This window comes from Nyctereutes procyonoides, unplaced genomic scaffold (assembly GCF_905146905.1).
Source record: "Nyctereutes procyonoides isolate TBG_1078 unplaced genomic scaffold, NYPRO_anot_genome, whole genome shotgun sequence".
In the NCBI taxonomy this organism is placed as follows: Eukaryota; Metazoa; Chordata; class Mammalia; order Carnivora; family Canidae; genus Nyctereutes; species Nyctereutes procyonoides.
This window is the reverse complement of record NW_026575132.1, coordinates 5,420,979-5,437,424: the sequence shown is the minus strand read 5'-3', so window position 1 is coordinate 5,437,424 and position 16,446 is coordinate 5,420,979. Positions and strand designations below refer to the sequence as shown.

Below are 16,446 nucleotides of genomic sequence, written 5' to 3'. Positions count from 1 at the left end.
GTTTTCCTTTTAACTTTCTCTCCCTTCTTAGGTGGGGAATGTGGAGAGAGGAGAGGAATTCAACAATGAGAAAAACCCCAAATAAGCTGCAGGGCTTACGGCCTTCAGTTAAATTGTGGGATTTCTTGAGTAGGGAGGCCCTTCTGTCTCCTACTCTTTATAGGAAGTGCCGTGACCCTTTTTTTGAGGGAGATGGTTGCAAGGAGTGATGAGGTGGACAGAGTTCACGGCCCATCTGGGTCTTAGGCGGAGAATTCAAGGTTGGTCTCAAGGGTAGTTTCTTTATTGTTCCACACGGTTCAACAGAATGGGAGAGGAGAGAGGGCTGAGGGCACAAGTGCTGTCCAGGAATGAAAGGTGGGCCCGTGCTTGGACTTGCCTTGCGCTCTTCCTGTGAAAAACCACAAAATGGATCCTGTGCATTGGGAGCAGGAGGCTGAGAAACACCAACACCTACTTCTAGTCAGTCTCTTGGTATCATTTATGTGCTCTTCTTTTTTTATAGAATCTGGGCAAAACCAATCCCTATCTCCTTAGTGCCCCCCCACCCCCCTCTAGGCTTTGTAGAAACACCACAAATCCATTTTTCCTGTTCTCCTCCCCCTGGACACTTCTCAGCCCTGGGCAGATGGGCTCGAACTGCAGAGGCTGAGACTGATGAGGACCCTGTGGAAGGACTGAGGCTTGCAAGGCTCCTGAGCTTCAAGCTCTGGCATTCCTAGGTTGTCTCTCGAATATTTTTTTTTTGTTGTTGTTGAATTTTTAACAAGGAAATTGCTGCCTCTTTCACCACCCAAAGTACTGCCAGTTAGAACCTGACTGCATTTATGAACTTATTTTCAGTTATTTTATTATTTTAAAATGATACTAGATAGAAATTAATGCGGACCATTACGGAATTGCTAAAGCTGACCACATCATTTAAATAATATCCATGGCGTGCCGGGGCTCTAAGAATTTACGGCTTATCTCTATGGTCTGCATCTTATTAACATTATTACATTTAACCCCATGAAACTCCTGTCAGCTAAAAATTAGCATTCCTGTCTTAAAAGTGAACTCTCAGACTTCCAGGATGAGAAGTACCAAGTGGGCCGAGGTTCAAGCCCAGGTCTATCTGTCTACAAAATCACTTTATCTCACCACTGCTCAGGCAAGGTGCTTACTAACATATGCAGAGCTTAATTATTCTTTCAAACCATGAAGAAAACAGATGAGGTAAATTAAATCAGCTACAATAGATGGTAATCTCCCTGAGGGCAGAAGCTGATTGCTTATCTTTTTTGAGTGGCATAGAATGGGAGCTCAGTGTGTTAGGTATCCTCCCAAATAGGTGCACAGGAGATTAAAAAAAAAATTTTACATGCACATCACATACTTTTCCAAAGCACGTCTAAGCGTCTACACTGTCATGAATGGATTCAAATACCTGCAGAAAAAACGAAATGTACCCAGCTAAATACAAAATGAGGTCCATGAAAACGACGAAATGTCAAATAATAACAAGACCAAAAAAAAAAAAAAATGTAAAACTTGGGTACTGAATTACATTTACAGATCTTTTAAGCTTTAAAGGCACATTGGCTAATAATATTTCTGTTATTCGAGGAATAACAAGCAAGCATAAAAATGTTTTTGGTACAAAAGGCCCTCAACATGGAATTACGTAAAGAACATACAGATACGAGCTGTTCTCTTTATATAACATGGAACCTAAAGGAGCAAACTGAAATCCAACTGTTAGTAGAATTATACTCTGGTGACCAGTTCTTTATGCCAAAGAACCCAAAAATGGACTGCGTACTTTTTCTGTAAAGGGTTTTTCTTCTCCCTTTTTGGTTTCTCTATGCGGAAGAAAAGCACAGAACAAGGCTTTAAATTCTTAATTCCTTATTTTTTTTTCCAAAATTATAGCCTGAAATTAGTTTATTTACTTTTAAATTAAGCCAGAATTAGTTTCTGAAAAAGCTGTGCAAGACCTTAACTTGCTGCCTTAGTGAGTCTTTGCAGCTAAGACAGGCAAGACATTCCAGCACTGGGCTTCTTTACTAACTCCGTTTGCCAGATGTGGAGTACTCCAGAATTTAAGGTGTTTTGTTGTTTTTTTTTTTTTCATAGAATGAAAGGATTTCTCTTTCAATAATGGGGGCCCATTTGGCTTTCAGGTAGAAGTAGTTCTCAGGCTTGTGATTGCTGTATTTCTGCTTCTCCAGGAGGAGTTCACCTGTGAGCCTAACCACACCCGCCAAGAATCAATCTCCCTGAACTCAATCATTAGTTGATTAGAGATCAACTAATCTCCCTGAACTCTCAACATGAATTCAGCATGTTGAGAGTCCATTTCTGAAGTTATAAGAAAAAAACAAACAACCCAGTTATTTCTTTCTTTCTTTCTAGATTTGTCTCCCTTGTTTTACTCATGTTACTTATTACAGTAAATGAACATTCCTGAAATTTTAATAATGTACACCTATGCACTGTCAATGTTTTCTTCATGAATCCAAAATGTTTACTGTTTACTCTTTTTTTGAGTAGTCTTTACCTGCAAAAGAAATGTCTACGTGGACTTTTTTTTTTTTTCTTATAGCCAAATACCTCTTTTCTATCGTCTTGGGTTATTTTTGAGAACAATCTCCCCCTCATTCCTACATAAAATCCCTTGTCCACCTTATGGCCCTTGAGGTGATGTCTTTGCAAATAAATCTTCCTATACCTGCTTCTCAGCTTTTAATACTTTCCATAATCTCAGTATTCCTTTGATTTTAATTCACACTTCTTTATTCCTTTGTATGAATTTACATATTTCTTGCTTTACACCGGTATCTATTTTGTTCTATCTTAAAGTCTTTTGTTTTTACTTTGCTCCCCATTGAAGTTCCTTGGTGATGCCAACTCAAGAACACACCCAGGGTTTGTTGCAAGCCTCACTCCCTGAACGTGAAACTTCCTGGTGTGCAGGGGAGGGGAGCATAGCCGTCATTCATCATACCGATCCCAGTACTGCTGAAGCCACTTGTTACCCAAAAATGAAATATTAAAATAAACATTCAACTGTTTAGCCAATAGCATATACTTTGCTAGGTAACTATACCATTTTTAGAAAATGCTGAACAAATGAGACTTACCCTTTGAAGAAGACTTCGATAGATGATTTGGGAAGCCTTCCCTCTCTATTTCAGCTTAATCCAATTTAGGTAAATTATAGAAGCCTGTCAGGTCCGTCCAGAGGCTGTGGAGACCACAAATGCGAGGATAAAACAAGTCCCTCCTCCTAAATTTACATTTATTTAGATCAGTTGGAGTGCTAGGGGTTGCAAATCCCAAGTGATACATATAAGGTGTTTTCCTTGATGAGTGAGTAGTAACTGTTTTCCCCAGCCAGTGAGGATCTTGGGTCTCCACCTTTTAAAGCTTCAGGTTGTTCTTCAACTATTCTTTTTATATTGCATAACCCTGAGGGCCTTATATCCGACTTCCATATTTAATGTATTTTAATTCGGCTTTGTGATGATCTATATGTGCGCTCATGAGCTCATCTTCCCCTTAGGACTTACACAGGTAGCAGAGATTAAAACTGGCATTCCTTACTTCTTCCTGGCAATTGCAAGTCTGACTTCACGAATACCTTTATTTCTGCTCTTGCCATCCAAGTGTCGAGAGAGCGTGATTACTTGATTAAATAAATAAAACAAGGTCTTTTGGACGATCCTTTCATAACACTGTGACTACAGTAAACTGGCACCACACACACATCCTGTCTTTTCCTCTTCTTCAGATGCCCCCCCTCTAATGTTTTCATTCCTGTGAGTTATCCCTTTGAAATCTGGAAAGTTTTGCATCACTTTCTCACAGCGTACCATACGCCTCATCCCATGAGTATCTTCCTCTACCATATCTGCCCTAGACAAAACAATAAAGTTTGCATTGGAAGAGAAAGAAAATTATTTTCCTTCCATTTCTTTCTTCTTTGGGCAAGGGAAGGGGGATGGAAGAAGAAGATGCAAGTGGGAGAGAAGCAGGGGCCAAAACAGAAACCAGTGAAACTTGATTCAGCTGTGTCACATTGGAGGAGGTCTTGGTCTAGAGTGATCCTTTTATTTTTATTTTTTTAAGATTTATTTATTCATGAGAGAGACAGAGGCAGAGACAGAGGCAGAGACACAGGCAGAGGGAGAAGCAGGCTCCATGCAGGGAGCCAGACGTGGGACTCGATCCCAGGACCCTGGGATCACGGCTTGGGCCAAAGGCTGAGCCACCCAGGTGTCCGGATCTAGAGTAATTTGTAATTGAAATGATATATACCACCTTCTGTCCCCCATTTCTCAAGTATTTCCCACTTCCTCTCCTCCAGCTGCAAATGTCCTCATTTAATCACTGCCCTACTCTATGATATGGCCATCTGTGTATCGTCTCATCTCCCTATTAGGATTCTAATACTTGGGGCACCTGGGTGGCTCAGTAGGTTAAGATCCTGGGGTCCTGGGATGTAGCCCTGCATCAGGCTCCCTGCCCAGCAGAGAGTCTGCTCCTCACCCTGCCCTCTGCCCTTCCCCGCTGCTTGTGATCTTGCTCTCAATTAAATATAATAAAATGTTGGGACGTCTGGGTGGCTCAGTGATTGGGCATCTGCCCATGAATAAATAAATAAAATCTTTAAAAAAATAAATAAAATGTTTTAAAAAATAGGAAAAAAAAAAGGATTCTGCTACTTTTTGTACTCTCTGCCTATAGGACCTAGGTGGGTCTTAGGCTTTTGATAAATGTTTGCTGGATTGAAATAAACTGCTTAGCCTTGCTCAGACTCCCTGTTTCTGGTAGGTAGTAGAAGAATTTGATCTCAAGGGACACTTTTATCTGTTCTGCACACTATGGAGGAATAAAGACCAAACACACTATAAGAAGGGTAACATGATGGACTTTTAAACTGCAGCACAAAACATTTTAATACTTTTTTTTTTTTTTCCCTGAACAAGCTCATGATGGATGAACCATTCTTAATGTTTGGTGGTATAAGCCTCAAGATGCAGGCAGAAATGTTTTTGTGATTTTTAAATACTTTCCACCTACCACGGATAATAATCAGGGATAATTAAAATACACGAATGTGTTTTGTGCAACTTTCACAAGTTCGCAAAATAAAATGCAGCTTAACCTTGAGCCTGTCTTCAGCCATACAGACGCAGTGGACAGGATCACAAAATATTTAGAGCATCGCTGGATTGTAGGTCTCTGTGTTACCCCACATTTAGATCTGGAAAAGCCACAGATTAACTTGCCTCAATATTTTTTCTTCTGCAAAATTGAGCTGGGTCAGGAGAGGGAGGGACAGAGGAGGGAAACTAATAACTGTGCAGTGTTCCTCTGCACATCCCATCCTGTTCTCGCAGATGCGAGCTGTGAGCTCCCTCCCTCTCAGCAGCAGAGACAAGGAAGGGAAGGCACCGGTCGCTGGTAGCAGGTTGTTGTTAGGCTGGTTTATGTAGGGGTATTAGAATTTTATAAAAAGACCAAGATATCCCACTGTATCTGTCTTGCTATAAATAATTTAAATTTTTAACCTCTTGGAGTCAACTCACGCATCTTTATTTCTTCCCTTTCACCTAGGCTTTGAACACATGTGTTTATATGATGAATTGGAAGTTATACTACAATTAAAATACTACATATATCTTAAATAATTACCGTAATGTTTAACCCGGCAAGGCAATCTCTAGTATAGATACTATGAAATTGGTCATGAAAATGTTTTTGATCACCTGGGGTGAGAAACTTTATTTTTTTATTTTTTTATTTTTTTTGGTGAGAAACTTTAATAGACATTAAAAAAAAACAAACACACACATTTCTGATATTAGGTTCAAGGAGCAGTTGCCTATGCTTTTTTTCTGGGAGTGGCTGACATTCCCAAGCTGCCAGGGCTCTGGAACACCAATGACAACAGTCTCCAAACTGAGAAAGGTGAGATGCCTGGATGGCTCAGTCAGTTAAGTGGTTAAGCATCTGCTTTTCACTCAGGTCATGATTTTAGGGTCCTGGGATCGAGCCCTGCCTGGGGCTCATGCTCAAGTGGGGAGTCTGCTTCTCCCTGTCCCTCTGCTCCTTCCACCCCCTGCCTGCATGTGCATGCTCTTTCTCTCTCTCAAATAGATAAATATAATCTTTAAAAAAAAAAAAAAAAAAAAAAAAAGGGCTCACAAGATTGCCGTTTTAAGGCATCATTAAAACCTTGGGGAAAGAAATCCCACCAGAGACTGAGCATTTTTTCTGTTGAGCTAGATGACAAGCCCCCTCTTCCCTTGCTGAGGGTGAGAAACAGCCTAAATCCAACCAAGGATGTGGAAACCATGAGGTAAATAGCTGTCTGCCCACAGTGTGAAGAGTAAGCCCCAAGGAAACAAAATGAAATAATGGAATACGGAGATGGTGATTTACTAGATTAGGACACGGGCAAAATTGGAAATCCTCCACCGTCTGATAGACCAGATGTAGGTTGGACCAAGAGACCAAGGTTAGGGGAGTATGTAATAGGTGCTCACACTTTGCACCTCTTTAGGCCTCACCATGTTCAAGATAAAGATAAAATTATCTTTTTAATTAATAAAGATTTATTTATTTTTAATTAATTTAATAAAGATAAAATTATCAAGATAAAATTATCTGTTTAATAATGTTTAAGAGTGGGGAAAAATATGCCTGGGTGGCTCAGCGATTGAGCATCTGCCTTTGGCTCAGGGCATGATCCGGGGTCCTGGGATCGAGTCCCGCATAAGGCTCCCTGCATGGAGCCTGCTTCTCCCTCTGCCTGTGTCTCTGCCTCTCTCTCCATGTCTCTCATGAATAAATAAATAAAACCTTTAAAAAAAATAAGAGTGGGGAAAAATAATGTTTGAGACTTGGATAATTGGGATCAAACCGACCTGAGTTCAAGTCCTGACTTTGTCATTTATCATGTTGTATAACTAATATCGTCACCCCCATACATAAGTCTCCTCTTTCGTATTTGTGAACTGAAATAATAATTACACTGACTTCACAGAGTACTTGTTGTTCAGGTTGGATGACCTACTGTGTGTAAACAAAACACTACACACAGTGCCTGGCACTGACATTCTCAGTGAATGTTAGCTACAAACAATGAGTCATCAAGTGTCCAACTTCTCTTATCTGTTAAAGGGTGAGAGTTGAGGAAAGCCCCTGCAGTATGGGAAATCATATTGATTGTGTCCCTCCGATCAAGGGCTGCTGTCCACCCTCTCTTCTTGTTATCTTGGATGGCCTTCATACCTCTCATCCCCTTGCTGCTGTCGGAGGTTGCTAAAGACATTCCTTCCTTGGAATGTTTACTAAATGCCAACTCTGTGTCAAGTAGTAGCTACGTGATGCGGGTGTGTTGGTGAACACCTCACAAGCATAGCTGAAAAGGTAGGCAATAAACAAAATAAACACACAAATACAATACATGTCACATGTAAGAAGAAAAAAATGGGACTCCATTCTCAATGGATTGATAAGGGAAGCCCTTCCCGGGGAAGGGAAATAGAAGCTAAGAGACCAAACATAAGAAACAGCAGACAAAAAAAAAAAAAAAAAAAGAAAGAAAGAAAAGAAACAGCAGACATGGGGCACCTGGGGGGCTCAGTGGTTGAGCATCTGCCTTCGGCCCAGGCCGTGACCCCGGGGTCCTGGGATCGAGTCCTGCATCGGGCTCCCTGCATGGAGCTTGTTTCTCCCTCTGTCTGTGTCTCTGCCTCTCTCTCTGTGTCTCTCATGAATAAATAGATAAAAAATCTTAAAAGGGGGGAAAAAAAAACAGCCATGGTTTCTGTCCACACCTTATGGCCTTTCTCTGCAGCTCTTGTGACAATTACTGGTCTTGTAACCCCCCAGTCGTTCTAGCTATCACCATCCAAATATTCAGGACAGACTATTTCCTGCCCAGAGTGATCCTAGGGGCAAGTCATAGATGTAGCAGCTGGGCAGCCACATACACACTTCTGCAGACTGTACTATGTGCACCACTGGACAAGCAGAATGACCCAGCACAGGGCTGTGCTCACTGCCTCTGAGGACGGGGTGCTTTTCTACCCTACAACCAGCTAAGGGCCCGATGCAACCTCAAAAGCACGCTTATAATACAGTGAATGGTTTTTCCAAAGCAGGCTGGCACTAGGGACTCAAGGTTCGATCTAGGAACAACCCAACTTAATCCCGAAGTATAGGGACATAGAGGATTCATATTCCTGTAGCCCTGCACCAGGATTTATAACCACCTTTCAGGGGAAGTGTGTGTTTCTTCCTCTTGGCATCAGGAGGGTCATGGCTTGGGGCTGCCTGGGTGGCTCAGTTGGCTAAGTATCTGACTCTTGATTTTGGCTCAGGTTATGATCTCAGGGTCGTGAGATCGAGCCCCGCATAGGGCGCCATGCTCAGTGGGGAGTCTACTCTCCCTCCACCCCTTCCCCTGCACACCAGGGGAACAGTGGCTCAGCCTAAGGCCTTGCACGTGCCACTTCATCCAGTAACTGCTCCCACAGTGCAGTCAGGGATGGTCCCCAGAGCTGTGACTAAAGGCCTCCTTCTCAGGCTCTCAAAACTAAGCTGTTCTCAGATTCAGAATGATTCTCCTTCATACCAGAGCAGCATCATCCTTCCTGATTATCTAAAAATAAGCCACAAAGAATCCCTTTGTGGGAGTAAAACAAGAAAAAAAAATAGAGGGAAAATGTAGGAGACCATGAGCTAAAGACAAGAATATGTCAAGTTAATGTTTGCATACTCCGAGCAGTATCTAATTAAAATATTTCAGAGGCTAGAGGGAAGTTTTTATAGCAAATTGTGTTAAATTGGTTTCAATAGGTTTAACCTCCAAAAATCCACATATAATATTCTTTTGGCCAGCTTTCTTACATATTAAAACTTAAAATTACGCAGAGAAATTTCTCAGGCTAAGACATGTTTTGGCCTAATTAGAAGCACTTCAGACTAGCAAGCAGAGCTCTGATTTTAAAGATAGCACTTATACTTGAGGCAAGAACTAACAAAACTGGCCAGACTTGATTTCCATCAAGGTTTCCTTGGAGGGAATTAAAGAAAAAAGAAGAAAAAGGACTGAAATGACAGGAAGCAGAGCTGGACATTAATAGCGCACAAATTTTATGTGGACTTCAATGCATTGATTTAGGAAAATAGCATGCTCTCACCACTGGTGGAGGCTATACAAATTACAACTCTAGCTAATAGGTGTCACAGTTACCAAACAATTCAATCCCAATCCTGAAATCCTGTTTTTTTTTGTTGTTGTTTTTTGTTTTTTTAGCAGGCAGTGTATACATATTAATTTCAAGGGGTGTTGTAAAAGTCTCAAAATAAAATTAATGTTTATTTGCCTGAAGTTTGAAAAGAAATAAGCATGGAAAAAAAAAAAAGAAATAAGCATGGAATACAACTTTTGGTGGTGGTGGGGATTGTGAGGTTATTCTAAAAAGACTGATAATCTTGATTTCTAGGACTGCCATTTTTATTCCTGGGCCACGAACACGAGTGACATCTCTTTTAAAAGATTCTTGCAAAGAAACAAACACTCTGTAAAGAGAGAGTACGTTAAAAAATAGTAATCACTAAAGAATGTACTTAGGTCATAAAAATTTCACTGCTGCGATCTCTCCCTTCCCTTTGGCCCTCTCCCTCGCCCATCCTCAGCTGCCTGCCTCAAAAATCAGATTTGCACTGACTCTCTTTACATAGATGTAAGTTCTTTTCTTCTGGATGTTTTCCTTCAGAACAATAATGAAAGGTAGGTTTCATGTACAAAGAAATGATCGACAATCTCTTGAAGTTTAGGTAACCAGGAAAACTGTGTACACAGCAAACTTTGCAGTAATAGGTCTAGAACTGACGTAAAGGGAGGCCATGGAGGCCCAGTGGCCTTTCAACTTACTGCTCAGATGTGACAGTCTGGATGCTAGGGAGATAGATGCACTGATCAGCTTTGAGATTATTCCTCAGCCAGGCCACATTAGAACTCCGAGTGGGGGATTAAAAACAACAATCATAGTTACAATACAGATCATGTATTTCTTCATTCACGCAAAAAATATTTATAGACAACTGACCATACTTGGGTTGCAGTAGTAAACAGAAACTACCAGTATCGTTAGTCAACTTGACCTAATTGACATAAACAGAGTGGTCCATCCAGAAACAGCAGCAGAATTCCCATTTTTTTTTCCCACTGTACGTGAAACATTCAAGATACATCAGATTTTAGGTTTAAAATAAATCTCAATAAATTTAATAGTACTGAAAATTAAAAAAAAAAAAACGGTGTCTGGCCAAAATGCAAGGATACAAGAAAGCAGTAGTTTTCTAGATATGTAGTTAATTCTCAAGCAGTTAGATTAAACAACATACTTCCAAATAACCCAAGGTAAAAAGAAAATATGTTGAAATCAATAAAAATAAAAACACAACATAGTTGGGGTGCATGGGTGTCTCAGTGTGTTGAGTGTTTGCCTTTGGCTTAGATCATGATCCCAGGGCGCTGGGAAGAAGCCGCACATCCCCATAGCATTGCCTGTTCAGCGGGGAGCGTGCTTCTCTCTCTCCCTCTGCCCCCTCCCCAAACTCGTGCTTTCTCTCTCAAATAAGTAAATAAAATCTAAAACAAAGGCAAAAACAAAAATCCCACAACATAGCAATTGTATGTAATGCAGCTAAATTAGAGTTTGATGAGAAATTTATAATACTAAATGCTTATATTACAAGAGAAGAAAGATTTACGATGAAAGAGGACTGGCTCTTGTTAGAACATATGACTCTTGATCACCAGGTCATGAGTTTGAGCCCCACATTGGACATAGAGATCACTTTAAAAAAGTAAATACATAAATAAAATGAATGACCTAAGAGCTTTCACATTAAGCAATCACATTAAGGATTGATGCCTTCATTCTCCGTTAAAATAAAACAGTTAAGAATAAGATCAAAGTAAACCAAGGTAAAACAGAAAAAAGAGTAGAAATCAGAAAATGGACAACAGGAAAAGAAAAATGAATAAAACCAACAGTATTTTTAGATAAAATAAACATTATTCATGAGGCTAATACAAATTAAAGTCACATCAATCACCACTACAGGAACTAAAATTTAAAATATTGATAACACAGTATCAAGGTTTGGTGATTATGTAAAACAATCGAAATGCTTATACGCTGCTAGTGGGAATGCAAAGTGGTGGAGCCACTTTGAAAAACTCTTTGCAGTTCCTTTGAAAAATTAAATATACATTTATCGTACGATTCAGCAATCCCTCTCCTGGTTATCTACCCAAGAAAACAAAAATTTATATTCGTACAAAGGCTTGTATGATATGTTCATAGGAGCTTGTTTGTAATAGTCAACAAATGAAAGCAACCCAAATGTCCATCAGTTAGTAAACTGATCAACAACTTGTGGTAGACTTATTCCATGGAAAACTATTTCACAACAAGGAATAAACTACAAATACATGTAACAGTGAAAAGAAACAAGCCACTGGCCACAGACAAATCTCAAAAGCATTTTGCTGAGTGGAAGCAGCCAAAGACAAAAGAATGCACACAATATGACTCCATTTATATGAAATTCTAAAAAGGTAGGCCCAGTGAGAGAAAGATGAGTAGGCCTTTCAGCAACTGAGGGCATGGGGAGGCGGGAGGCCAAGACAATTAATAGCAGAGGGGCAGGGAGTCCTTGTGGGTGTTCTGTATGTTGATTTTGGTAGTGGTTATGGGGATTGTACATTTGTCAAAACTCTTCTGAATGTGTACTCAAAATTACTAAATTTTATTCTATGTAGATGATAAATAAAGCTGAAAAAAGTAGAAACTATATGTATGACATGAAAAAATCCACTATAATCAAAGGTAGATTTTTAAAGAAACATGTTGCTAAGTCAGTTTCTGAAATGCCAAGGAAATCCATCAAATCCTATCACTTCTTTGGAAAAAGAATGTTTGCAAACATGAGCGTATTTACATTATAAATTGAAGGTATACAATTACTAAAGAAAATAAAGTGGGAAAAGCAACCAAAAATTTAAAAGTGAAAAATGAAAAAAAAAATGACTGGCATAAAGCATTTAAGACACTAAGAAAAAATAAACCAAAAAAAAAAAAAGAGAGAGAAGAAAGAAAAGAAAGAAGAAAGAAAGAAGAAAGAAAGAAAGAAAGAAAGAAAGAAAGAAAGAAAGAAAAGGAAACCAAGAGAAGGAATGTTGTTCAAAATCAAGATGCGAGGTGCCTGGGTGGCTCAGTGGGTTGAGGGGCTGACTTTGGCTGGGGTCATGGTCTTAGGGTCCTGGGATGGGGCCACATGTTGCTTCCCTGAGTTCTTCAGGCTCCCTGCTCAGCCAGGAGTCTGCTTTTCTCTCTCCCTCTGCCCCTCTCCTTGCTTGTGCTCTCTCTCTCTCTCAAATAAATGAATAAATAAATAAGATCTTAAAAAAAAAAAAGTCATGATGGAAGATCTGTTTATAGCAAAAAACACAAAGCTTGATGTCTTGATCAAGAAACAGAATAGAAAAATCCAATCAGATGGCTAAGACCCTGTGGGCAGCCTTAGCGTCAAGGCTTGTGAATGCCAAGCAGCATAGGCCACTTTCAGAAAGTAAGTTCTATATTACGGGAAATGTGTTATCTAGACATCATTGATACCAATTAAATTTCGGTTTTTGCAACAAACCTTGCATTCAGAGCACACCTCTTGCTTGTGCAGAACACACAGCCACCAAATTCACATTCAAGGGGAGTTTTGCTTTGACTTCAGGACTAGGACTGTGTTCCCCTTTCTGGCAGTTGAGCCTACGAACTCCCTGGGGAATGAACGTTCCCTGGAGAGTCACAGCAGCTATCCTAACCTGCCTGACGTCATTATCACTATTTGACACTCCTCAGCCGACCCAGCAGATGGGCCCTGTGCTCAGGTCTGATGAGACTACAGTTATTATAAGGGAGAAGAAGTCTAAAAGAGTGCTGTTAACTTAGAAAATTTCATTTTCTCCTTAAATGTAGGTATTCTTCAAAAAAAAAAAAAGATTTATTTATTTACTTGAGAGAGAGAGAGAGAGAGAGTGCAAGTTGTGGGAATGCAGGGAGAATTTCAAGCAGACTCCCGGCTAAGAACAGAACCCAGCGAGGGCTGGATCCCAGGGCCCTGAGATCATGACCTGAGCCAAAACCAAGAGTCAGCTGCCTAACCGACTGTGCCATCCAGGTGCCCCGCAATGTTCTCGACCTAGATCCACTGACCAGAACTTTTCCCTCCATTTTTTTAGACTGGTTAAAAGGAGGCACTCTATATCAAACTCCAACTGAATGATTTTGATGAATGCTTATTCCTGAAATACCTGCTGTCCTAAATACTTGAGGGAAACGATTCTGAGAAGGTGTGACCTTGAAGAGAGCCATGCACGTCCAGTGAAAATGAGCACATTCTTGAAAATACTGCGGGGCATGCACAGAAATAAGTAATTCTGATGCCACAAAATACCAGCTGTTTCTGAGGTTTCTGAGAACACCTTGGCAGCTTATGGGAAATGACATACAGAGGAGGCGTGATCTCTTACCTGTACCCACGTCCAGTGGGACTGAACAGCTCACTGCACTGATGGGCAATGGGATCCAAAGGGGCAAAGTGTCCCAGAAGTGGAGTCAAATGTGAGGCTGCAAGAGGCTATTAATGTTCAATCTCCAGGAGCCTCTCCCGACAGAAGTACCATGACAGTCAAGTTTGCTGCCACTCCGGCTGCTGCCTCCCAGAGAATGCTCTCCGGAGGCCAAGGGGCCAGCGCAGCCAATGTTTTGGCTATGTAACCCGAATTAAATGTGTTCTCAGGCCACAGCTCTTGTTCAACTGAGGTCTTGTGACTAGTTGTGTGTGAGATGTGTTTCAACCAATTTGTTCACAAGTCCTAAAACTGACATAAATGTACTGGAGTCGACTTAAAATACTCATAGGACTGGATTTATGGTTTTATTTTTTAAAATTTTATTTATTTATTCATGAGACATACAGAGAGAGAGAGAGGCAGAGACACAGGCAGAGGGAGAAGCAGGCTCCATGCAGGGAGCCCCACGTGGGACTCAATCCCGGGTCTCCAGGATCACACCTTAGGCTGAAGGTGGCGCTAAACCGCTGAGCCACCAGGACTGCCCGGATTTATGGTTTTCTTGTATTTACTCTCATCCTACAAGCCTGAGTGTGGTTGCATTGTCATCAGTGGATTCTGGGATTATGTACAACCTTGGGCACACCCCATGTGAACATCACCCAGTAGGTACATCAGTAGAAAAGTGGAGAAGGACTCTGATAAGGCAAAGGTACAATTGTAAATCCCATTGTTCTGATTTTTTAAAAAGATTGGTTAAGACCCAAGGAAAAAATACCACACTCTCCAGACTTAAATAGGGAGGTGAGAGACTTGGCTAAATTAGAATCACAACTTGTAATTCAAAAAGACACCTTTCCTCTGTTTAAAGCAAGCCCAGAAATAAATAAATAAACAAACAAACAATAAAAATGAATGAATAAATGAATGAATAAATAAATAAATAAATAATAAATATAAAGCAAGCCCAGAAAACTGTTCTTCTGGGTTCTTCATTAATTCAAGATGAATGACGCTTCAGAAGACATATCTGAATGCTTCCTTCCTTTTGCCGGTTTTCCCAGCACATTGAACCACAGACAGTTTGACAAATAAGGTCAGAATCTAAACTTGCACACACTGATCATTAACTTCTCTGTAAGAAAATTGCTGATCAAGTGGGAGTGTCCAGTCACCATGGGGTTGAAACCAGGGCATTTTGATTTCTGATATGTAAAAGGAAACCTAACAGCAAATATCATTGAAAAGTCTTCCATTTTCTTTGGAAGAGATACTTAGAAGTATCACAACAACCCTTGTTTTTCTTTGTGTATCTTGTCTTTTTGTTAGTCTTAACATTAAGAAATCTAATCTCTGTATTTTTATGCACTGATAGCAGAACAATAGAGCTCTTATTAGAACACTCTTGTTAATGGAGTATTAATATAATTCGATTGATGTCTTAAATTTAGATAACCCAGGCTGTGGGTTATCCCATAGAGGGGAGCATGGCTACAATTTTCTGTAAAGAGCCAAGGAGTAAATATTTCAGGCCATATGGTCTCTGTGGAAACTACTTAACTCTACTCTTAATGGCAAGAAGGCAGCCCCTAACAATGCAGAAATGAATGTGTTTCTGGGCTATGTCCCAATAAAACTTTATTTGCGGCTGAAATTGAATTTCATATAATTTTCATGTCATGAATATTCTTCTTTTGATCTTTTTCAATCATAGAAAAATGTAAAGATCATTTTTATCATGAAGGCTATAAAAAATACTGGTGGTGGAGGACCCGTGGGTGGCTCAGGGGTTGAGGGTCTGCCTTCGGCTCAGGTTGTGACCCCGGAGTCCTGGGATTGAGTCCCACATCAGGCTCCCTGTATGGAGCCTGCTTCTCCCTCTGCCTGTGTCTCTGCCTCTGTCTCTGTGTTGCTCATGAATAAAGAAATAAAATATTTAAGAAAAGAAAAGAAAAACAGGTGGTGGCTCTGACTTGGCATATGGAGAATTGAGTGTTGACCTCTGACTTGGAATCACACTGGCCCACACTGGGCCTTGAGATTGCTGTAAAAAGACAAATCACCATGCCCTGAACCAGGTGTAAGTAATTCAATAGTAATTTGGGGGTACTTGCACATTGCACGGTTTGGATTCATCGTCAGGAATCCCCAGGAAACTGCTGCAATCATGGCTTCTCTGTTTTCCCCCAAGTATTAATAGTGAAAATCATGGAGGGTGGGCAGGTTGGGCACAGGCGGCTTGAAGCTGTCCTGCCCCAAACAGGGTAGGTCTTCCTAGTTCTGTTTGGTCTCAAATGTTGTTTTGAGTTTGGCAGTCTCTTCCATAATTTCTTTTCACCAAAATTTTCTAGTGAAGCTAAAGCTCCGGAAAGGAGCACCTTGTTTGTACAGAAGCCTGTTCCTTCAAGGATATGGTACTTGAATCTGAAAAACCAGAGAGGCAGGCTTAGGGACTGCCACAAAGGAAAAATTAGATAAAAATTTATATCATATTTACTTGAGAGAGAGCATGGGCATGTGCAAGCAGGGGGAGGAGAGGAGGGAGAGGGAGATAAGCTCCAGGAGATTCCTCACTGAGCACAGGGCCTGCCGTGGGGCTGGATCCCAGACCCTGAGATCACGACCTGAAAGGAAACCAAGAGTCATGCACTCAACTGACTGAGCCACCCAGGTGGCCCAATAAATAAATCTCTAAAAAAATATATAAATAAACGGCTCCAATGAGACTTTATTTCATTTAAGCTTTTCTGTAAGAAGAGAAAAGCTTATACAGGCTGTTAACACATAGGAGAAATCATTTC

At 40.5% G+C, this 16,446-nt stretch overlaps 1 protein-coding gene across 4 annotated transcripts in view; it reads right to left on the bottom strand.

The window, feature by feature from the left end:
- SLC39A10 (solute carrier family 39 member 10) overlaps positions 1-16,446 on the bottom strand; it is a 138,872-nt gene that overhangs the window by 108,404 nt on the left and 14,022 nt on the right. For 3 of the 4 annotated variants that reach the window (XM_055345503.1, XM_055345502.1, XM_055345499.1), the window contains exon 1: positions 3,126-3,418. The exons of the other annotated variant lie outside the window; for it this stretch is intronic. The gene's annotated coding sequence lies outside the window, so the exon portion shown is untranslated. Of the gene's footprint in view, positions 1-3,125; positions 3,419-16,446 lie in introns of those variants that run through there. 4 annotated transcript variants of the gene reach the window in all.